Here is a 24,665-nt window from a genome sequence, read left to right as displayed (position 1 = left end):
AAACAATTTGCTGCCTTTACAATCATTTTCTCTCTCATCGCCTGCCTGTCATTCGCACCAATTCCAAAATCTCTGAAATGTGTGACACAGATGCCTGACATACTACTTTATATTACCAATATGGTTGATGGTATTTTCCTCTTTTCTTTTTTTCCTGGAAGAAATGTAAGATTCATGTGAGATGAAGAAACAGTACTCCCAAAGACATTGTTTTCTCTCTTAGCCTTTAAAGGTCACTTTTAGAGCTGGTCAATGCAAAGGATGAGTTTCTTGTCAGAGAAAATTCTCGTTGGCATCGGTTTTGACAAACATTCAGCAGGCTATTCACAAGTCTCCAGAAGGATATTGTCTCCTCATCCCAATCAGCACTGTCCTGTGAAGGGAGCAGTCTTGTGCTGTGTCACATAACCATGGCGCCCGGTCCTCTTGGCCAGCTTGGAGCTGCATTCACCTTGGAATTAGCGAGAAACAGATGTTTTCCTCAAAGGAAAATAAAAGGAAATGGAAAAAATAGCAGCTGCCATGCAATTTCTATTGTGGGAATATCTATCTAATCCATGGTGGATTTTTTGCTTACACCCTGCAAGGAAATGCTGTCCTGGGAGCTCCAGCAGATTTGCGCAGAGGTGCTCACCGGAGATGTGTGATGGCAGATGGCAGGTTGCAGACTTCAGTGCTTGTTTTCCCATGGTTTCCCTTCAGCTCCCAAAATTCCAGACTATCTGCTCTTATTGTGGGAAGGATAATTGTTGCTGCTTTCTCACAGAAATCTTCAACAAGCTGAGCTGGGCTGAAGCCAATAGGATGAGTTTCAACACGGCCAAATGCCAGGTCCTGCACTTCGGCCACAACAACCCCAGGCGACGCTACAGGCTTGGGGCGGTGTGGCTGGAGGACGGCGTAGAGGAAATGGACCTGGGGGTATTGATTGATGCTCGGCTGAACATGAGCTGACAGTGTGCCCAGGTGGCCAAGAAGGCCAATGGCATCCTGGGTTGCATCAGAAACAGTGTTGCAAGCAGGAGCAGAGAGGTGATTGTTCCCCTGTATTCAGCACTGGTGAGGCCGCACCTCGAGTACTGTGTCCAGTTTTGGGCCCCTCACTGCAAGAAAGATATTGAGGCCCTGGAACGTGTTCAAAGGAGGGCAACAAAGCTGGTGAGGGGTCTGGAACACAGGCCATATGAGGAGAGGCTGAAGGAGCTGGGAATGTTCAGTCTGGAGAAGAGGAGGCTCAGGGGAGACCTCATTGCTCTCTATAACTTCCTGAAGGGAGGTTGTAGTGAGCTGGGGGTCGGCCTCTTCTCTCGTGTCATTAGTGATAGGACCAGGGGGAATGGCTTCAAGCTACGGCAGGGGAGATTCAGGCTGGACATGAGGAAGTATTACTTTTCAGAAAGGGTGGTCAGGCACTGGAATGGACTGCCCAGGGAGGTGGTGGAGTCACCGACCCTGGGGGTGTTCAAGGAAAGGCTGGATGTTGTGTTGAGGGACATGGTTTAGTGGGAGCTATTGGGAATAGGTGAACGGTTGGACTGGGTGATCTTTTAGGTCTTTTCCAACCTTGGTGATTCTATGATTCTATGATTCTATGATAACAACTGAAATGGGTGATTTCACCCCACTGCAGATTCTCTTGGTTTAGCAGGCATTTCTGGGATGCAAATACTGCCTCTTGCTCAGCAGTAAATCACATGTCGTTATTTGGGCTTGAAGAAGGAACAAAATAAAACAATAAAAAAGGAACATTTTGATTTGTATTAAAGAAACATTTATCTCCTCAAACTGGTCAGAAAGAAATTAATTGTTTTATTCTTCTGATATACTAATTACATGTACAGGCAAGCTCATGTAGGATTTTCCTGCATGCGCTATCATTAAAGAGCGGATTACGTCTGAATTAAATTACTGTATTTCCACCAAAGGTCTCTATGGATCGGGATGGTTGGCAAGATTTATAGGCTAAAAGGAAGGAGGTCAATGGGTGTCAGTGGTTAAGAAATATATTGTTCTGCTGAGGGAGTTATCCTTTCCTGAGAGTCCGAATTGCTCTTTTTCTCATTCTTAGCATCTCTTCACACCCTGGCACTGCAAGGACATTAATTCTCAACTACTGTAGTTTCTTGTCAGTTCTTACCCTTTCAACTACCAAAAAACACTGTGTCAAGTGCATGCTTTCCAGGTCCTGCCTCAGCTGAGGAAGCCTAAGAGATCATGATGGCAATACTTAATTTCCCCAAATGAGATCAGTTCTTATTCCTGCTTTGTCTACTGTGGTGGGGCATTGTGTTTACTTGCAGCGACTGCAGACACGATTGCTTTCTCCTTGCAATAGCTGTAATAACTATCTTATCCTCTGGCTAGGCAAAAAGTAGATGAATGTGAAAAGGTGAGAAAAACATGACCAAAATAATTGTTTCTTTGAGGTGAGATTCACGGGCAGATGAGACAGTGGATGTCACCTTCAGGTCAGCAGCACAGGACAACGATTTAGGAAAGAGGGAACGGCTCTGTTATTGTTTTTAAGATGAACAGAAAGAAAACTTTTAGGACACAGAGCTGTTTTTGTATCTTATCATAAGAGACATTCTCTCAAATTTTGATTTCGTAATTAGGAAATATATGTAATTGTGACACAATCTGAAAAGCTGCAGTAAACACAGAAAATTGCAGGTGTCAAATTACCTTCTCCTCTTTTCCAGGTAGAGAAAATGGATCTGTGCAAGAGGGAAAAAAACTGCAGACACATGAAATGTAAATGGCCACTTAACAAAAATTAAATACATAAATACCTAAATGTCTGCTGATTTCTAATCAACCGCCTGTTTAGGCAGCATACAAAGGAAAAGCAGGAAATTGTAAGCACCATTTGAGACTCTCTTCTCTAAGCCATATTAGTTGCATTATTACTGTAATTAACACATTCTCTAATACAACCAAATACACCAGAGACTGCTCCAGGCTCTCGGCTTTGGGACAAATGACTGCTCTGTCTGAGAGCCAGCAAAGAGGCATGGGTTTCTCTTGCTGTCTCCTGGGTGTCAGCGTTCCCAGGGATTGGGCGAGATGCTCTGTCAGGTCTGGAGCGAAGCCAAGGTTTAAGAGAGAAGCCACACATCCTCCTACTGTGTGGTCCTGACCTCTCCGTGTTCCTGGAACACAGACCTGATTTCCTTGTCAGCAGTGCCTACAAACCAGTCACCTAGGGGGACATCATAATAATTATGAAGCATGTGCATTGAGTGATCTGACAGTTTTTACTTGGGGGAAACTCAGTGCACCTTCAGGAGGATCCACCAGCTCGTCCCCACCTGCACGCAGCTTGCCCTTGAGATTTTTCATCCTGGCGGTCATATGAAGGAAATCATGGTGAGACTTTGGTGACTCACATGGTTCTATCAGATTGTATTGAGTAGTTATTTACAGAGAGGGTGAATGAGTGAGTAGCTGCCAGACAATTTGTAATGTGTGTTGCTGTAAAGCAGAAGATAAGCAAACATTTCCTATCATAATCTACTCACTCAGGCATGTGCAATCTTGCCGTGATTTTTCCTGGTGCATGAAGTACTTTGTGAGAGAGGACAGAGAGGTGGCTGGGAACACTCTTCTGACCTTGAATTTGTAGCTATATGTTGACTTAAACTTACATTTTTCTCTGCATGCTGTTTTGCCATGTGAGCACTTGCAGCAACAGAAAGGGGGAGGAGAAAGCTGCATGGTTGTGAAGAGAAGTGGACTGTAAACATTTTTCTATTATTATATGGTCCATATCCTTGGGAATCCTGCTGATGGGAAATTTCTCTGGAGTTAGGATGTCTGTCTTTCCAGGCTGAAACTCACACTACTATCTGGAGACGGAAAGAAATGAAGGAATTTTTGTAGAATGACAGGCACTTACACATAATCTGGGAGTCCTTCAGTTCTGTCTTGACCATAAATGTGACCGGGGAAAAAGGGCAAAGTGAGTCAGAAAGGAATGTGGAAATTTCTTATAAGAGTCCACACTAGAGCCAAGAGACATAAGGCTTTGTATATTTCTATTGCAGAATAGTATATGCAGAATATGTAATCATATAATCTTTACAGTCTTGTTGTCTAGTATGTATAGAATCACAAAATCACATAAATGTTGAAAACAGGCATCTCTGGAGATCCAACTGGTCCAACTGCTCTGCTCAAAGCAGTTACCCAGTGTAGGCTGATCAGGGCCATGTCCCATCAAGTTTTGAAGATCTCCAAGGATGGAGATGCCACAACCTCTCTAGACAGCCTGTGCCAATGTTCAACCACACTGGCAGTAGAAAAAAACAAACAAACAAACAAACAAAAAAAACAAGCTTCTTTTCTTAAGTAGGGATGAATTTCCCTGTATTTCAGTCTGTACTCACTGCCTCTTTTCCTGTTCCTGGGTACCATTGAAAAGAGCCTGGCTCCATTTTCTTTACCTGCTTCAGACATTTATCCACGTGGGTAAAATAGAATCATAGAAGATATTCCTGAGCTTTTTCTTGTCCGAGATGAACAATCCCATTTTTCTCCTCCTCTTCTTGAATCAATTATGCTCCAGTCACTTGGTCATCTTAGTATTCCTTTGGATGAAAATCCACATCTTTTGCACTGGGGAGTCAGAACAGGATGGATACACTGGACACATAACAAGTTGGATACTTTAGACATACCCATCTAAACCATTTTTGAATCTTTTCATCTTAATTCTGTATGATCAGAAATCTATACTGACTGTGTGTAGTGGCTCTAAGAGTCGTCTTCTGATTTCAAAAACTCATGGATTAATTGATGTGGAAGGGAATTACTGAGAGATGTAGTACAGTTCTTACTCAAAGCAGGGTCGAACACTTCAGTTAATTGAGGGCTCTTAGGGCTGTGTCCTATTGAATTTTGAAACTATCTAAATATGGCAGCACCATAACCCCTCTGGTCTTTGCAGCATTGTTCTCATCAGAGAGAAAATTGTATGAGTCCAGTTGGACTTTCCAGTGGCACAACTTATCACTGCTGACTCTTTTCCTTTCACTGCACACTCAAAGAGGGGTCTAGCTTCACTCCTAGTCGAATCCAGCTCTGCTTATGTGCCATTTGCAACAGCTCATAGTCTCCACTGGTTTCCCTCCAGCTTCTCAATATCTTTCCTTGTACTGGGAGGTGCAAAACTGGGCACATCATTCTAGATGTGGTCTCATCTGGGCTGCACAGGAGAGAAAAAGCACTTTCCCTGATCTGAAAGCTGACATACTTAATGCTATGTGATGTGTGCTGGCACATCCGCAGTGTCCTCCAGTATGTATTACTTGCCATTTACTAGCACTGACGTTCCTTTTTTTATAGTGTTAGCTTAGTTTAGGTCTCTCTAAAGTCTCTCACAAACCTCTCAGATGATAAAAATAACTTCCCAGCAGCTTTCATTATCTTACAGTCCTCATCACACACATGCTTTTCAGTCCTGTAGTATATTTATGGAATGCCATAAGACAGGAGGAAATCTCAAAGAACTGTGAACTCTTTTTTTTTTTTTTTTCTTTTCTTTTTTTTTTTCCTTTCTCTCCAAGGTGGAAGCTAGTGATTAAACATGATTCCTTTGCTCTGTCTCATGGCCATTTTTCATCTATGACACTATGCTTCAGTCAGCCATGGCTTATTAGATTCTTTATTAGGTTCCTGTGTGACAATTCATCAGAGACCTGTTGGAAGTTGTCTGCTGCACTGTTGCAGGGTGTCTGTCATAGACAAAGAAATGATTCTGGCAAGTGCTGCATAGGGAAGAAAAGTTGGTATCCACATGAAAGACTTACAAGGAGCTGATTTTAGATTAGCAATACCTTAACTTGGTCTTTGTTACTTTGGGCAGAGGCTTTGTCTGATGTTTCTGGAAGTTTCTTATGGCATAGCATCTTCTTCCTCGTGTAATTATCCTTAGGAGAGGGATGCCACAAACAGCCACTTGAGCCCACCTGTAGCATGACCATTTTCAAGATTTCTTTGGGCCAGAAGGTACTTCTGAAGAGTGTTGAAGGGTTGCAATAAAGAAATATTACAATTTTGCAAAGGCTATCTCACAGATGAAGAGTCAATTCTCAGAGACGCTATAAAGACACATCATTGAAATATTGGTAGGTGATCAGTGGACACAAGAACTGTGGACTATTCAGATGTGTGAGATGACCTTTTGATGCTGAATAAGGTGAAAGAATCCTTGAAAGTGAAGACTGGTTGTTTGTTTGATATAACAAGAAAAGGAGTTTGAAGATTAACAAAATGACAGTGAAGTGTGAGACTAGGGAACGATCTCTGCAGCCGCCTTGTGGATCAATATACCATCAGGACAGGACTGAATTTGTCAGTGGACAGAAAAAGGATGTTGCAGTAATTGAGACATGAGCTGATGAGATCCTAGATAAGAATTTAAAAGTAGGGCTGAGAGTGAGAGGTGCGTCTGAGAGACGATAATTGGAAGGAATCTGCAAAAAGTACATCCACAGAGCAGGCAGGGCTCGGGTGCATCTTAGGATGCTGAAGGTTTGCTTCAGACAGCTCAGCCATCAGCAGGAGTGGAGATGCAGGGCTTTGATGTGGGCTAGCTATTCTCAGATGGTCCATTAGGGTTCAGGTGTTGCTGCCACTGGATTTCACTTCTTCTTTGCTTGTGATCTCGAGATATAATTCTTTGGGGGGAAGAAATGCTTCTAAAGCTCTAAGAAATTGTTCCTTTATGTGTATTTTTTTTTTCCTTTGGGCTCTTTTGCCTGTGCGTACATGAATGGTTGCAGTTTCCCACGTCTATGGCTTGGCAGTTCCTCAGATCTCATTTCAGCTTGCTACACCTTCCCTTTCTTTTTCCTGATGCTGAAGTCACAGGTGTGGCTGAATAAAAGTAAAAAATAAAAATAAAAAATAGAGATGTTAAAAAATTCCAGAGGAAAACAGAATTTGTGCAGTAAATTAAAAAAGCAAAACCCAAGCAACATTTTCTCTCCAAGGCAAACAATAAGATCAACTAAAAAATATTGTCAGAGGTGGAAAACACCAGTCACAGTCCTGAAGGACATGAGACTGGGAGGCAGGAAGAAGCAGTAGGGTATATCACAGCATGCTGTCCCAGCAGATGCTCACTGTAGTTAACCACCATGCCAGCTGAAGGGCAGGGATTCAGAGTCCTCCTCTGAGAGGGAAAAGCTGCACCTGTTAAGGAGCATTGCTACCTTACAGCAAGTCATAAACACAGCCATGGGGTTAATACTCTTTTTTTACTTGCAGCGGCACAGGAACAGGTTTAGTTTACATCCTTTGGCATGTATGTGACACGCTTGCTGAACATGAAGATTTTTATGAAGGTAGAAGCTTCAGAAATACAAAACAGCGGATTACACATGGGGACAATCATCTGCCACCATTTAGAAATTCTTCAGTACATCTACCATGAATTATTTTTCACAAGAGCCTGAAAACTTTGCTTTAACCTTGCTACTTCAAGTGCAGTTTCTAGGGAGCCTAGTAAAGCTTGTGCTCCAATACCTTTTGAAGTGAACAAGTAGACAAAATCAGAGGGAGCACAGGGATGCAGCAGTGCGAGAAATGTCGCCCTTGACATTTAGACTTGAATTAATTTGCTGTGACACTAGTAGCATTTGCTGATGACTTAGGGAGAAGTTGTTTGCAGGGTGGGTGTGATCACAGATGTCGTCTGGTCTTAAGGCTAGTGCCTTGAATAAACTGGTTTCCCTGATTTCATGTTTCTGACCTCAGTCCTGGTAACAGAAAGTTTGTCAGGCTGCATGTTTCAGTCCACTGCAGGTGGTGCAGTACATGTTTTGTATTACTGCTCAGCCACATGTTAACATGTGTGTAGGAACACTCCCTGCAATATGAGATGGTAACTGCATCCACTGACTGTCCAGTTCTTTATCCATGACACATTTCTCTGCTACAGGTGCATGCTGGTGAACAGTAGAGGCCAAGAAACAGCGACTAAATAGGTTTTCTCATTAACTCTCAGCAAAGTGTTTGTCCTGTAAGAAGCAGGCAATTAGAGCCATTCCTAATCACCGAACTATGCAGGTTCAGCTGATTGCATAAATGGATTATGACAAAATTTCACTTTGAAAGCAAAGAGACTGCCCCTGCCTCCTCAGCTTCTCTGGGGTGGGGAGAAGGTGCCAGGGGCTTCTGCTTCCAGGTATTTTTCTACATTTCTTTTTACATTTCTAGTTTCCCCTATAGCTCTGAAACTTTGGTATCAGACATGGCCTTCACTCTCAACCTTGACATTTTCATTTTTCAAAGCTAAGACTCAGCAGCATTTGGTTTTGCCCTAAGTCTTAAAAAAAATAAAATAATAAAAAAAAATCCCAAATCAAACACAGGATGAAATCAAATGAATTCTTTGCAATATATCATTCCAAATATAAGAGTCAGATGTCACCAATTGGTATTATGCGTCTTGAAAACTCTGGCAGTTCTACATGTCAGGGAAAAATTTAATTTCATTCTGTTAGCCTTGTCCTATGCTATTTCATTTAGCTTTGAGTCTGAGCAAGCTAGGAAAAGCAAGTGTATGTATTTGGCCTACACATGCACACACTTTGGTGACTGGATTAATTTATTTGCTGTAATTTATTTGCTCTGCTGCTCTGGTGAAATTAATGTTTATTGTACTACTTTTGATGCTTCGGTTGGTTTTAATTTTTTTTTTTTTTTTTTTTTTAAACAGGGAAGGATGGAAATACTGGGTAAAGCTTCTAGATAGGCCACAATATTCTCAGTCCATCTGGGAGCCATGCATTACCTCTGCTCTGAAACTCTTTGGGGGATGAATGGGTGTCTGCTGGAACTGAGCTCCAAAGTACCTTGAAATTACATTGTTTCATTGCTTGTCCTCTGGCAGGGCGTGATATGGTCAATCTGTGTGTCTGCACCTCAAATACCAGTGCTGTGTGAGTCCTCCCCATCGCTCCTGGTAGGACAGCCTGGTACCTACTCCATGCTGCATGGCCCGTGCTGGTTTGTTAGTGCAGAGACCAGAGATGGAGGAGGAAGCAGATGTAGGTCACCTCTGAGAAAAAGAAATAGCTTTTTACACCTCCCCCCCTCTATCCCACCTCTCCTCCAGGTTTCACTATAAGGGCAGAAATCTGACTTCCCAGAAAAGTTGGCTTCTCTTGAAAGAAGATGAGCCTAAGGCAGGCTCTCTGAGTAAAGTTGACGGCGTATGTTTCCCCAGACAGGTGCTGATTTCAAAGCTGAAGGAGATTATTATAAGCATTGAAAGCCAAGCCTCGTGAAAAGAAACTGCAAAACCCAGAGAACTGCTAGAATCCTCGAGTCCTTATTTCCTGAGCCTACCCTCATACAGTGAAGTGTACTGAAATGTAGAGAGCTTGAAAAGTTCTCTTTAATAATTAGCCTGATTTTTTAGGTATTTTTGGAACAGGCTGCCCAGGGAGGTAGAGGAATCAATATCCCTGGGGTGTTCAAGAAACCTGTAGATGTGGGACTGATGGACATGGTTAGTGGGCAGTATTGGATGGTTGGACTGGATGATCTTAGAGATCTTTTCCAACAGTAGTGATTCTGTGGTTCTATGATTCTATGATTTATTGAAAATCTTATAGGATGTGTAGAAGCATCACAGATTTCCTTAATATCCAAGGAACTCAGTGGTCTTTGGTCTTTAGCTGGTTGAATACATGAGGAGTGAAGCCTGTACACCTTACTTTCCAAAAAAGACTTGAAATTAATGGGTAAAAATCTAACTACGTTAACAAGAGCCCTCCAACTCTGTTAACAAAGGCCATCTAGTCCTGTGTAGATGCTTTAAAACCCTGCAGTGCAGGGAAGAAGGCAGGCGAAGTGGGAACCTTCCTGCGTGTTTAGAAACCTGTTATACTTTGATGCTATTTTCTGAATGAATGAAAAGGTCAAGAATAATTGCTGCAGAGAAAGCCATTTATCATCATGCTTGGGCAATACAGGGGGTGTCCTAAGAGTCCAGATTTACAGAATCGCAGCTCTTACACCTGACGCATTCGGGGTCTGTTCATGGCTTGCTTGGAGCCCAGACACACCGCTGTGCTCTGGCACTTGTAGTGGCTTTAGAAAATGACATACAGCAAGCTCTGTTCCCTGCTGCTGTCCTCTCCCAGTAAAATCCTGGAGGGTTGGCCCGAGATAATGCGTCAATCAGTGAGACTTTGAAAGCAGGGATTGGCCATTATGCAGCTGATTGCACAGAGCCTGAGCATGAGTGCAGGTACACATCCTGCTGACAGGCTTGAATAACAAGAGGTAAGGCTTAAGAAAGAGGAAAACCTGTATCCCTGTGGTTCTGCTGACCAGTTTTTCCCCGAAGTGCTGAGAGCAGCTGTGGGATTGAAGGTACACAACCAGAGCTGGTAAGCACCAAGCTCTCAGTCTCCAGAAAGAATCCGCTGGCATCTGGCCAATGCATTTACCTCTGGCTGTATTTATCCCTGTGGCAGAGTGCAGACAGGAAAGGTGAATTTGACCCAAGTGAAAAGAGTGAAGCATCCTCCCTGCCCAGAAGCACCCCAATCTGCCCAAATGACCCTTCTGACCCTCCAGCACATCAGAGAATACAGCTTCTGCTAAGCAGATGGTGCGAGGCAGAGGAGAGCAGGAGGAGAGCAATAGTAAATCTCCCCTGCCTCTCCTGTCCCTCCTCTGTGGGGTTTCATCTGTGTTTCCATCTGAGAAGCTGCCCACACAGCCCCAGCTGTGCTTGTAGTCTTGCATCTTCTAGGAACCCAGCCACAATACCACATGTATCACAGAAGAATGTCCAGAAGACATTCTTCTGGATGAAGAACTTGGCACAGCTTTGTCCCCAAAATACAGTATTGTATTTCTGGTAAGAATCATTTACTAATAGCTTCTTCTTCATCTTCTTCTTTTTTCTCCCCATTTTTCATTTATTTTTCCTTCTCTTATGTTTCCCTCCTAGGCTGGAAGAAGCCAAATTACATCTGAGTTCTACTCTGCACAGCGTGGATTTGAAATTAGCAAAATGAGTTAGTCCATTCCCAGTTTATTAAGAAAATGTTTTTTTTTTTTTTTTTTTTTTTTCTGGGGCTGATAAGGAAACCAATTAAAAGCCATGAAGTCTGTTTTAATAATAATGCTAAATGGGGCACTTCATGAATTGAAGATTCACCAAGCAAAGAAAAAGTGATTTATTGTAGTTTATTAAAATGAGCCCAGGATTCTTTAAAGAGCAGAGTACTTACAGTTTTTGTCTCTTGTTTTGAAATTTATTCTTATTTCTCACTCCTCATTTAAACAAACTTCCTGCAAACAGCCAGGAGGCAGTTCAACAGCTGTTCTGTGGACTGAAAGCAATGGGATATTTGCTTGAGGACACGGTAGAATAGGGTGAATTATATGCAGTGAAGAAATAATTTATTAGGTTGGCCCCATTTCTTTGTCATTTATCTGTGAACAGATCACGATTTCTGCAGTGCTGTTTGTTTTTCAGCATTTGACATGTGAATCCATAAATAAACAAACTTGACTGCTGAGTTTCTCGTGGACTTTAATCACATACATCCAAATATTCAACACATATTGTTTCTGCTCTTTTAATTGGATATGTAGTACTGACTTCTCTCCCCAAGCTGAATTGGATTTAGAGATCTCTGGAGGAAATTAATTTGAAAAAAATCAAAATATATTTTCTATGAGACTTCCATGGGATCTTTTTAGAATTTCAGAAACAGTTCCAGCCACAGATTTTCACTTTTAAAGGTATGGGGAATGGGAAGCAAACTGGAAGAGATTAGCAAACCACTCAAAACAAACGTATTTCTCTTCTTTTGGACAAACATAGGGAGAAAGTTGATTATTCAGACAATAGCTATGATGGGTGTCGCAGTCCCAGTCAGCAGATACGCTCACAGGTGCAGTGATCAAGCTTTACAGCAGTTTTAAAGTTAAAAGCAAGAGGGTTTTATTGATAGTGTCTGTAAACAGCATTATGCTTTTTACTCATGTCTAAATGTCATGTGCATATTAAGTGCCTATTCTCCTGGCGCTGAACATGATTTAGGAAAATTTATATTTTGATTTGCATGGAAGTAAATCAGTAGAAGATGGGATGATCTGAAATGTGTAGACTTTTCTAGCTGAAGGAACCAAATTACGGGAATGCAAAACTAGTTACCTGCTTCATTAAGAAGCATGAGTGCAGACGATTTTTATGAAAAAAGTTATGGGAAGCAATCGGCTAGAGAGTGATTGCAGGAGATAGGCTGTGTACTAATTGGCTTGTTCAGGATGTACACAAAATCCGATTTACCATTCGTCTGTAGTTTTTGTAAATGATAATATTATGGCAATTAAAGCATGAATCATTTTTTCTGCAGTGTTGTGATACTAACTTAAAGTGATCATCTGGGTTTAATTCGGATCTAAGAAGGAGCAATTTATTTTAAAATGTTATCTTTCAAGTCTCATTTCCTTTTCTTCTCACTGTGTGTCTATTCTTTGTGGATTCTCATGCTCAGACATGCAGATCCTTGGGGCAACCATACCAACAGATTTTACTCATATCCTGTTTTGTTTTTTTTTTCCCCCCCTTTATCTTTCTAGTGGCCATAATTCCACTGCATGTAGCACTTGCAGACATTTTCATTTTGCCTTTTGTAAATGCTGCTTCCCATGTGGATCCTACAGTGATGCATGTGTGTTTGAGACAAGCTGGGCAGGTTGGCTGGGCACCAACCAGAGGAAACGAATGCACGAGTTTTTCACAAAGAAAGTGGTAATGCACTGGAACAGGTTGCCTGAGGAGGTTGTGGATGCCCCATCCCTGCAGGCATTCAAGGCCAGGCTGGATGTGGCTCTGGGCAGCCTGGTCTGCTGGTTGGCGACCCTGCACATAGCAGGGGGTTGGAACTCGATGATCACTGTGGTTTTTTTCAACCCAGGCCATTCTATTATTCTGTGATTCTATGAGATGCAGGAGGTAGTTAACTATAGGGAGAAACTGACTAGAATGTAAAGAGGAACACATTGTGAGATATTTTACCCCAGAGGTTGGAGAGAAAAGTGAAATTCTCATCTTTAAAGGTTGGATTTTTCCCCCTTGTGCTTCATCTATTTCAGTTTCAATTTGCTGAGATTTCCTCTGCGCACAAAGCAATTATTTCTCTCATGTCTACATAACTGACCAGGGGGGTTGTGTAAAAAGGGATCTTCTCCTTGGCCTCACACCCTGAGGGTCTCCGTGCAGGCTGGTGCTGAAACACTCTGTTAACAAACTGGGGGGAGAGGGCTCTGCAAGCTCCAAATTAGTAGAACACTCATATTACATTGGCTTCACAGACATTTATCCTTGGAAATGGGCTGAGGATTGATGAAATTTTAAGGCTTTTTTTTCTTTATTCTCAGTGTAAGTGGAGAAATGATGGATTTGGTCTCATCCCAGCCTTCCAGGATTAGGGGGAATAAAATTATGTTGAATTGGCAACAGAAAAATAAAATAAAATCTGATTTTTCTACAAATAGATAAAATGTTTCTCATGGTTTGTAAAAATTGCAGTGAAAAATGAGCTGAGACATGGAGACGGCTTGACTTTTGTTTATAAATATTTGTATTTCATGCTAAGAATTCCTTCAACTGTGTACATGCATTTAAAAATAGCTGAAGATCTAAATATCATGGAATCACAGAATCATAGAATCATAGAATGGCCTGGGTTGAAAAAGAGCGCAATGGTCATCTAGTTTCAAGGCCCTGCGATGGGCAGGGTCGCCAATCACTAGACCAGGCTGCCCAGAGCCACATCCAGCCTAACCTTGAATGCATCTAACTCTAAAAACGTAAACTCCATGGATTAAACTGACAATAGAAACTAATTCCTGTTGATGCAGGACAGACTGGACGGTTTTTCGCCATGTCTGTGTTGGTCCTGAGTACAATTTCTTCTGAACCGGCTCTCACAAGTTGATGCTGCGTTTTGCAAACCTTTCATTAACATTTGCCTTTGTGGCCCCTCGTGGCTGAGCCATACAGTGATCCGAACTGACTGCAGTCTGAATAAGTGCTTTTCTAAGCTTGTTGGTTTTAGTCATTCAAAGTTCTTAAGTAGAAAAAAAGTGAAAAAATTAACACGATGTAATTTTTTTGAACTACTGACTGAAAGCATTGTGTTGATATTCAGTCATATGTCTGATTTCTTCCATATTTGTTACATTTAACCACTTTTCACGCATCCTTGCTCTTTTCTTCTTTCTCCTTTCCTTTCTTTGCCAAGCCACTGCCAAGCATGGAAGCTCTTCTTCCTTCCTCTCTCCTCCCAGATTGTGTGCATTTTGCACATTCTCCCTCCAGTGCTCCCTTTCTGAGCATTAATTGAATTACTGTGAATTACTAAGAATTGCTTATGTTCTGTAGAGATTCCTAGGATACTACATATAAACAACATAGACTAACATGGATCACTTATGGCTGGGGTTGTCAGGGCCCTCTGGGTCCCTCTGCTCCAGTCCCTTCCCCAGCAGGGACACCCAGAGCAGGGTGCCCAGGGCCACGTCCAGGTGGCTCTGGGAGATCCCCAAGGAGGAGACCCCACAGCCTCTGTGCAGCCTGTGCCAGTGCTCCATCACTGCACAGCGTTGAAGGGCTCTTGATATTCAGAGGGAACCTCTTGTGCTCCAGTTTGTGCCCATGGCCTCTGGTCCTGGCACTGGGCACCAATGATAGAGCCTGGCTCCAGCCTTTGGCACCGTCCCTCGGGGATTTACAGGCATTGATGAGATACCTCTGAGTCTTCTCTATGATGTATCCAGTCCTTTACACTGTATGTCAACAGGGGTTGTTAAGAGTTAAAATACTACAGTTTGCTCAACTGAAACTCTTTGGAAAGCAGAATTTCTTTTTCTTTCATCCCAAACACTCATTACTTTCTGTATCTTACCTCCTCTGAAATAAATGGCTGTGCTTTCACTGACTTCAGCGGGGAGATATCTGATTACCTGACTGTTTTCAAATATGCCTGGAGGTCACAGCAGGAGCCATTTTTCAGAAAGGTTCAGATTCCACCCCAAGCCCTGAGTGTACACCCAGGGGTTTCAAAAGGATACGGCAGAGAAGGTTAAGCTATCCAGAAGTTCTTCTATAAATATTGATGAGGGAGCTGTGGGGAGCTCCGCGTTGCTGAAAGATGCTACTTTCATTTGAAAAAAATGCAACAAGGGAATGCAAACTGAATTCTTTTGAAAACTCAGCCATGTTTGTGAGTTCTGAGCACCTGAGAATGTGATGCAGAGCAGGGAAAACACTTTATTGATAATGTGACTGTGATGAAACCTCCGTGGAAGAACATCAGTCTGCAGCAGAGGAACATTGGTGCCTGCACAGCTTGTTTTGGAACATTTCCAGCAATTCTAACAAGCTCCCTGTGTCCTGGCATCTCCCTGTGCAAGCTGACAATTCCGTGCTTGAGCAGGACAAGGCCACTGGGGCTGTTGCTGGGCAGAGCCATGGGCAGCACTCGGCACAATGCACAGGGAACCTGGATGGAATCTTTTGCAGCTGCCTCAGGGCGGAGGGATCCACAGGGAGATTATCTGCACAGGAATATTAAAATGTTTGTGAGAGAGTTTATCTTAGCACTTTTGAATTATATCTCCAGCTTGCACTAGAAACATGTATTGCACTGAATATAAGGCACTTGACTGTTGAACAGCTTATCTGTATTTGTTCTCTTTGGAACTGTTTTGTCAGCTGAATCACTGCTAAGAGCTGAGCAATACCAGGCAAACAAGCTGGGTTGCACATTTCTGGAGGGAGAGTGATTATCTTCATTCATACTTTTCATACCTAAAGGGTTTGGTGACCTCTGGCGAATTTGACCATCTGCCTTATGGAATGGGCCATGTATTATCCCAGGGTCTTCACTAAGGAACTAGAGAAACTGAATTTCAAATGACTTCCCAAGGCATTCCCATGACTTCCCAGGGCACTATCTTGTGTGCCTGGTAATGTCTGGCTGAGCCATTCAATTTCGTGTTCAGATTTCTTTGCCAAAGAAATGATTTTGCCTGAAGGAACAACTTCCAGAGCTGAGATATATGGATTCATAATATGCATTGTTTAATATTAACACATGAAAACACAGTGTGTGTTCCTATTATTTCATAGAATCATAGAACCATGGAATCATTAAGATTGGAAAAGGTCTCTAAGAACATGTAATCCAACCATCAGCCCATCACCACCATGCCCACTAGCCATGTCCCTCAGTGCCAGTGTGCCACATTTGACAGAAATGTCATATGCAGAATGAAAATGTAAACTCTGACAAGTTCATATTTTCTTTTCCTATTTTCAATTTTAATTTCAACAGACACATTTCATTTAAGATTATAGTAAGAATTGTATATCTTTATGTGTCATTGGATTCACCCGAAGTATATTCGTATTCTCCCATTCACTTCCAAAGTGAAACTTATTTTCCTGTTTTCTTCATGTTAGTGGAAAAATCAAAAATGCCCCACATAAATAAGTATTGACGACTACACTCTTTTGAAATACTTTCATTAGTCTGTAGATTTGTGCCACACAGTGGCTGTTGAAGTCTGTGTTCAAAACATTTATCCAGGGAAACCTCTTTGGTTGTAGTACGGTTAAATGCTAAGTAAAAACTAGGAGCATTTTGAATATCTACTTCAGAAATTTAATTATATCATGATTCAAAATTCATAGCCTTCAGTATCTGTAAGAATGCTACTTAATTTCTTGCAAATGCTATTGGACTTGTGCTCCAATCAGCTGGAATATTTTATGCATAATCATGGGATGCTCAGTGCCTATAATTAACAATTGTGTGTCAATTTGTCAAGCAACATGAAAGAAAAATGGGAGCACAAGCCATGCTTTCATTTCTCTATGGGTCAGCAAATATTTTTCATTATAAATCCCATTTTCCAGCAGAGTTCCTGAAATTACTTTGATATTTAGTCCTTTAAAAACAAACAGTGGCCAGTGTGAAATTACATTTGATCCTGACTGGAAACTCTCCAGGATTCAGAGTATTTTATTTCAACTTATGGTTTAGTAAATAAGGGAGAGCAGTCATTTTTTTATACAGTCTCTCAGAAATATCTGGCAGGTGGCTAAATGGTTCTTTTCATTTGTGGTTAGACCCTAACCTGGCAAATTGGGTCAGGATCAGCTCTGTTTTTATCCTTGCAACTGCCCAGTTTTCTCCTCTTTTCTTTTTTGTTTCACAATTCATTCAGTGCTGATAGCTTTATAAGTGAGGGCAGCACATGATCATCCCATTAATTTCTGAGAACCTTGACTTTAAATCACAATCAGGCATCTGAAGGAAGATAATTAAGACAAACAAACAGACAAAATCAATCGACGGTCCCAGCAATCAGTTGCACATCCCCTGCTATTGGAATAGAGCTGTTTTAATTACATCAATTTTCTTCACAAGATGAAAAACCCACTTCTTTGTAGCAAGGAAACAAATTTCAACAGAGACAGGTACTGAAACAGTTAAGACATTTAGTCTAACACGCTTCACTGGACTGTCCATGTAAATACAATTGATATAATACAGGAAGGCTCTGCAGACTGCTGGGTTGCTATCCCGCCTGCCGAATCTGTCCATCTCAATATACATCTGTGGTTTCTAGAGGGAGCAGGTCTGTAAGCAGAGTTTAGCAACTTGCTGCATTCATTTTGTACACCCGTCATCTTTTTCAGTCTGAAATCCCACTACAGCAATGCTGCTTTAGAAGCAAGGGTTGGTTTTGCCTTATTTATAGCAGATAATACTTGTGTTGGGCCTATACACAGAACAAATGTAAATAAAAATGTAATCTCTCTTGAAAATTGAGAAACTGAAGTAGTTTTCCCATTTTCTTTCGGGGGAAGGGGAAGAGGGGTATAACTGATGTTATCCCATTAAACCTCCAGTTACAGCAGTTGAAATTGCTGGACACCAGACAGTGTAGTAGCTGAAGAGTCTTGCAGAGCTGCCTTCCCAGAGGAGATTCATATCTTGCAGATCTCTGCTAGTGACCCTGTATAAGTACTTTCATATGCCTGTAACCAAAGAAAATACAGGAGAACCCATTTTAGCAGAGAAAAACATGGAATTTCTTTTGTCAACTCAGCTGACTTGGATGTTGCACAACTGAGGTGAATTTAAGTCCTAAAAACGGAAAAGCAGGGGATCATCACAGCTAACCTGAGAAACTGGGGTTTGTTTGTGGAGCTTCCTTATCACTTTTATGTTTTGTGTATGATTTGTAGCTATCTGCTGAACCAGAAAGCAAATGAGATTGAAGGGGGATGTGGGCAAATCATCTTGTCTGTGAAGTGGTGCCCCTCAGCCCTCTTTGTAAAGAACCGCTTGCTGGGGTTGGAGAAGTTACAATTGCAAGACTCCATGAGTACATGAGCCTTTTGATAATGCTGTCAAATAAATGCCACATAGTGGCTCATTCGGTGGATTCTTTTCTCACTGGAACACTGCTAAAACTTCTAAGAGGTTTATGTAACTGCTATTAGACAGAAATATGTTCTTTTTCTAAATGGGATTAAGTCCAAGATTCAGTCCTTAAAGATTTTCTACATTCGTCAAACTATCACAGTCCATTTCCTGTGTGTCTGTGCACACATTTATTTTCACTGCATTCTACTTTAAAATTATTAGTGAAAACTTTTCTTTCTTACCTCTTTTTTGATCTTTCTGGTGTACTTCACCCTTCTATGATCGACTTCTCTACTTTTTCTTATGCAGAAATTTAATACGGATGAAGACCATTCCAGTGGAGCGTAGCAGAACTGTATTTTGATGTGATGATATACCCCAGGGTATTTGACCCAAGATTGGAAATAAATCTTTGATTTCATGTTGGATGACTCATATCAGGAAGCAACATTTTGTGATGAACATGTTTTTTTTTTGTGTGTGTTTTAAATGTCACTTCTGTATTGCAAGTATCAGTTGTGTATTTATGACAAAGCATTGACCACAATAGTGCTTAATAGACAAGCTTGTCATTGTGGTACTACAGTTCAGATTTAAACAGTTTCTTCTTGAAAACTGTATTTAGAACATCCTCCACTGCTATGATAATCACATCTCTATTTCTATGCCTCTGGTGAGGGCTCCATGTATTCAAGGTGGATATTAGGAGAACTGCACTATTGAAGATAGTAAAAATAAGCTTCAGAGTGAAATGGTTCAAAGCCAAGCCAGAGTGGTAGCCATGAAATGGAATAGCCATCTGACGATGAGTGAGATGACCTCTTAGAGGTCTCATTCAAAGTACTGTTAAAGTGGATTTCATCTTATTAAATGCAAATAATGAATCATTAACAAAATTCATACCAAAAAAAAAAAAAAAAAAAAAAAAAAAGGTGTTTTTTCATACCTCTGTTTAGAAAAGCAAGTGCTCGAACGTGTCCTTTTCACCAGGTTTAGGAAAGGACATTACAGACAGTTTTGCATCTCTCCCTAGCCAGGAGATGAAAGGCGATCAGATTTGGGATACAAAGCTTGAACCGTTGCTTGGTATGTGGCATTCAGAGACATCCAGCCTCTTCATATAGGCTTCCTCTTAGAAGTCTTTGAGGCTTTTCCGTTCCACTTTTCCCACTGGAAAGCTGTTTCCAAACTCAATTAATGGTTAGGAACTCTATTTGCATTCCTAGCTTAAATATATTCACGAACAACCTTTATCCATTTGTTTTGTGACACCATTACCTTTTATCTTGAATAGTTCTTTATTAATAATTAATAGAGTATTAATTAATAATTAATAGAGAGCAAACATATCCTCCCTTACCTTCCTCTCAGCTGTTCTTCTTCATTTTGCTAGACTAAACAATCTAAGCTCCTCTAATCTCCCTTCAAGAAAAAAAAGAAAAAAGAAAGCCTCTTTCCAAACTGATTTTTGTAGCCTTTTTCTACACCTGTTCTGTTTTCATTTTGTGACGACAGTGACCAAACTCCAGCTTGCAAAACACATTTGGCTTATGAGCTTTTGCAATGTGACTCTCTTGCTGATTATCCAGCGTTAAGTGCTGCTGCCCAAAACATAAGAAAAACATCTTGCTGGCAATATGAGGTAAGAAAATAAAATGAACAGGCACAGGGTCAACATACACCACTCTCGTATGTGTGGTGCTTTTGATAGGAAGTAGCAGCTTCCAGCTCTGCTGTGTATTCCGTGTTGTCTGCAGGAGCTGTGGGCTGAGGATGTAGAAGCAAGGAAGGATGTGCAATGGGAGGTGAGCAGGGAGGCTGGTGAGGTTGCAGGGAGGCACAAAATGGGAAGGCAGAGAAGACGCATGCAGCCTTTGGGCTGTGAGCAATTTGCAGTGGGCTTGTCAAGTGTTGCTCAGATGGCATGTTAATAAACATGGTCTAGAGCTCAGCTGTCCTGCTGGCGTTAACACCCAGGATTTGTCTGTCTGGCAGACTGCAGTAACACCTGAGCAGTGTGAACACAGGAACCATGGTGCTCTGAGGCTATGGTGTGATATTCCACCTGGGCTGATCAGCCTTTCTCACATGGCTGGGCTTCTCCCAGAGCCAGGGCTAGTTGCTGTGGTCAGTGTGACCTTGGCTATCCCAGCCAAACACTGTAGGCTTAGATGATGGGCATATAAACAGTGAAATCTCCCATAGTCCTGAATATTTGTCAGGTACGTAAATATCTCAGATTATTTTCCTTAAATTATCCCTATGGGGATCGTTCATGCAGCATTTTTATAACTAGTTTCTGCATAAAATATAGTCCTGGTGTTCAGGTTATCTTTTATGTAGTCAAACATTTTCTTGTTTGCATGCTAATCTAAATTCTCCATCACTGAGTAACTTCAGCAGCCAGAGTGTGGTTTTGTTATGGTGCTTTGCTTTGGAAAAGAAAATGAATGTGTCTGCTTTTCCTAATCATAAATTCAGTCTCCTGTTTCTTTGTTATAGCTCTTTTGATGTGCACAAAACTCCAAATCTGTTTTTTGTGAAATTTAAATAGCAAATGTATTTAAGAACTCGTGCGTATTAGCAGTAAATTCTCTGGAACTGGATAGTTGGCAAAAGCTGGGGCAACGTTTGTGTTCAAAGAGCTTTTTCTTTTTTCATACGTCAGTTTTGACTGGGCCTGAGATACTGTTTCCGTCCTCAAAATAAGTACAGGATTTGCTATTTTAAAGAGGTGAATTAAGACTTTTAATTTACTTCTTCTGGGGGCCTCTTTTTGTTTCATAGGAGAGTGTAATTCTGGTAAAGAAGCATGGATGATATGGGATTTCCAGTTTGCTTGAATACGCTGGGTTGTTGCAAAGTTTAGAATATGAGTCTGTCTCTCTGAGGAGCATTTTAGGTCACAGAAATGAATAGCACTGTCACTTTTGTGTATATCTCACCCTGTAATGCGAGGAGCAGCAGATGTCTCAGCACTTAACACACAGCCATCATTATATCTATATCTATGTATGCATTATATGCACCTCACTGCATGTCCCCACACTTGGTCAACCCAGGTGTACAAACTCTCAGTTGCAATCTGATTGCATGTGACTGCAGCTGGCTTCTCTAAACTAACCTGTTTTTAATTTGCCAACATGCCTGCTGTCATGACTGCATTCATGGTTATGAACAGTGAACTGCTTCTTTGCCGGAGAGCAGTCTGATACTCTTAATTATAGACTGAGTATAGACTATGACTATGCCTCAGCTCTTGCTTTTGAGTGAGAGAAATTAGATTGCAGATGTGGTGTCATTGCTAGCATTTGGTTGCACCCAGTTCATTTTTCCTTGAGCTAAGTCAATGGCAGGAGGAGTGTTAAAGATAAAATAAGTGCAGTCATAGAGTTGTAGAATCACCAAGGTTGGAGAAGACCCCAAGATCATCCAGTCCAACTGCCCATCTACTACCACCAATATTTCCTCCCTTAACCACGTCCCTCAGAGCAACATCTAAATGTTTATTGAACACCTCCAGGGACAGTGAATCAGTCACCTCCCTGGGCAGCCTGTTCCAGCGCCTCACTATTCTTTCAGAGAAGAGACAAATACAAGAAGAGTTTGGTTCTCCCATGCAGGCAGCAACAAGCTGGGCTGGTGCATTCTTCTGCAGAGATTCTGCCCAAAGAGAGTATCAGGGAGTAAGTAAGGGACTTAGGGACTTCACTGTGGATCTTTGGGGCCTAAAGTGACAGCTGCAGCAACTTTTATGCCTCAGTAGGTATCCATGACTAAGATGTAAACAGATGATGTCAATTGAGTGAGGAATTGTGGTGTCACAGAACCCCAGCACAGAGTGGCTTGCAGGGCCCACTAAAACCACCTGCTTCAGCTCCTGCCCTAGCAGGGGCATCCAGAGCAGGGTGCTCAGGGAGGATCCTCCTGTCTTCTAGTTTGTGCTCATTGCTTCTTATCCTGACACTGAGGGCTGCTGGTATCCCTGAGGTAGATGTAACAACTGTCCTCGGGAACTAGCAGGGCTAAGTGAAGCAAGAGCATGACTTAGTCTTGTATGTGGTTATGTCTAGGCGAGATCCGAGGCCAACTAGTTGTTAATGCCTCCTGTTAGATGACATCCATATTTTGTGCTTCAGGGAAAATCTCTGAGGCCTAATATTGTGTGCCACCCATAATGCTGCTTCAGTAGCTTCTCATAATCTAATCCCACTTCTGATTTGTATTTTTTTCCCTTTTTTTCTCCTTTTTTTTTTTTTCTTTGTGGATTTTTTTTTCCTATGAAGCTTTAAGTTCCAGACAAAAAAAAAAAAGTTAAAAAAAAAAAAGTAACAAAAATAATTTGCTGTAGCAATATCTGGAACAAAAATTGGATCAAATGAATTATATGCATTTATACTCACAGTCCTAATTTATATGATGGATTAATCACCTTTTCCATGTGAATTATGTCATCGCTTCCAAAATAATAGCTTAGTTTACATGGAACTATTGAAGCCGTAGACAGCTGCCTTATTAACTGCTTGTTCATAACAACTCTATGAAACTAGAACTTTAGTCAATAGTAACAGTTAAATAAAGTGCAAAAAAAAGCCAAGAGACCCCTCTGTACTACAAATGATCACTTTCATCCAGACAACGTCATCATTTTTTAATTATGTTTTGCTCATTTTTTCTCTATGGGACTTGTTGAGTAAAGTGATTACTTTATTGGTCACAGTTAATTAGGACATGTAAGATTTCCCATCAAATGTAGGAAGGCCAAATAGTGGCAGATGCAGATCTTATTTCAGCTGTGTCCTGTATTTAAAGGAAAAACAGCTGGGAGCAATAGTTAGTATCATTAGTGACACCCAGCCAGCACATTTAGTCCTTTTGATTCTGTTGTAAATGTGAAAAAATCTCAGTTTGCAAAATAGAGGGACCAAATGTTTTTTTGTTTTTTTTTTTTTGTAATAGCTCATTGCTGGCACCTAATATCGATATTTTATTTGAAACTCTAAATGAGCACATTCCAAAACAGGGTAAGTTTAGATTAATTACTGTGTGCTTTTCAAGGAGCCAGGGAAAATTGAACTTTTGCAAATTTTACCCAAAATCATTACCTATAGGAGACAAGAATAGGGGAAGATGCAAAAAAGGGAAGCCTTCCCAACTCTTTCTGAAGGGCTTTGTATAAAAAAAAATAGAGTAACTATTATTAAATGATTGTTTCTGCAAAAGTATTTGTTTGTGCTCTCTAAGGTATAATAAATATTGTCCAAAAGGCAAAATGTGCAATTCTGTAAGACAGACTTAAAACACTACAATCAAATCTTCCAGCCTACTGAGAGTGTTCAGTCTACCATAATTTAGTGTGTGTCATTAATAACTGACATGCTTTACTGACATATTTCTTTTTCCATCTTGTGTATGAAACTTTAATCCAATTGATCTTAGCATACTAAAAGTATGATCATTTGCTAGGAAATTCATTCAGAAAGAATTAAAAAAAAAAAAACCAAACACTGAAAAAATGCAATTCTGAACACGGAACAACAACAGTAGACTTCCAAAACTGTGTTTTCTGTGACATTTACAATTTTCCATCATCTTCATGTAGAACTGTGACATGTAAGCTCTTTTCCCAACACAAATTTGGGTTATAAATCTTAAGTCTCCAATGCCATGTTCTGGAATCAATAAAAGGAAATGAAAATTCTGTTGAGTCAAGTGGGGCTTTTTTTTTTTTTTTTTTTTTCTTCTGTTGCTGAGGCAACTTCTGACTTTTATTTAGTGGCTTAGTCCCATTGACTAATGTAAGAGCAGCCATACTGGGTCAGAGCAAAAGGTAGCCTAAGCCAGTAATCTGTCCTTGAATTATGAAATTACAAAACAATATGAAATTAGTGCCTAGGAAAGTGTACACAAACAGGACAGACAGGTGTGGTTATTTGAAAAGAAAGAAAGAGAGAAAGAAGGGAAGAAAGAAAGAAGAAAGAAAGGAAGAAAGAAAGAAAGGAAGAAGAAAAGGAAGAAATAAAGAAGGAAGGAAGGAAGGAAGGAAGGAAGGAAGGAAGGAAAGAAAGAAAGAAAGAAAGAAAGAAAGAGAGAAAGAAAGAAAGAAAGAAAGAAAGAAAGAAAGAAAGAAAGAAAGAAAGAAAGAAAGAAAGAAAGAAAGAAAGAAAGAAAGAAAGAAAGAAA

General features: G+C 40.9%; 1 protein-coding gene across 5 annotated transcripts in view; it reads left to right on the top strand.

Moving 5' to 3' along the window:
• Positions 1–24,665, top strand: part of ENOX1 (ecto-NOX disulfide-thiol exchanger 1) — a 366,915-nt gene that overhangs the window by 133,382 nt on the left and 208,868 nt on the right. For 4 of the 5 annotated variants that reach the window (XM_042838794.1, XM_042838791.1, XM_042838793.1 and 1 more), the window contains exon 1: positions 19,863–20,124. The exons of the other annotated variant lie outside the window; for it this stretch is intronic. The gene's annotated coding sequence lies outside the window, so the exon portion shown is untranslated. Of the gene's footprint in view, positions 1–19,862; positions 20,125–24,665 lie in introns of those variants that run through there. 5 annotated transcript variants of the gene reach the window in all.

The sequence above is a fragment of the Centrocercus urophasianus genome, unplaced genomic scaffold (genome assembly GCF_019232065.1).
Source record: "Centrocercus urophasianus isolate 14NV4802_14NV808 unplaced genomic scaffold, USGS_Curo_1.0 seq_9, whole genome shotgun sequence".
NCBI classification, from domain to species: domain Eukaryota; kingdom Metazoa; phylum Chordata; class Aves; order Galliformes; family Phasianidae; genus Centrocercus; species Centrocercus urophasianus.
Note: the sequence above shows the minus strand (reverse complement) of the source record. Positions and strands in the feature narration are given on the sequence as shown.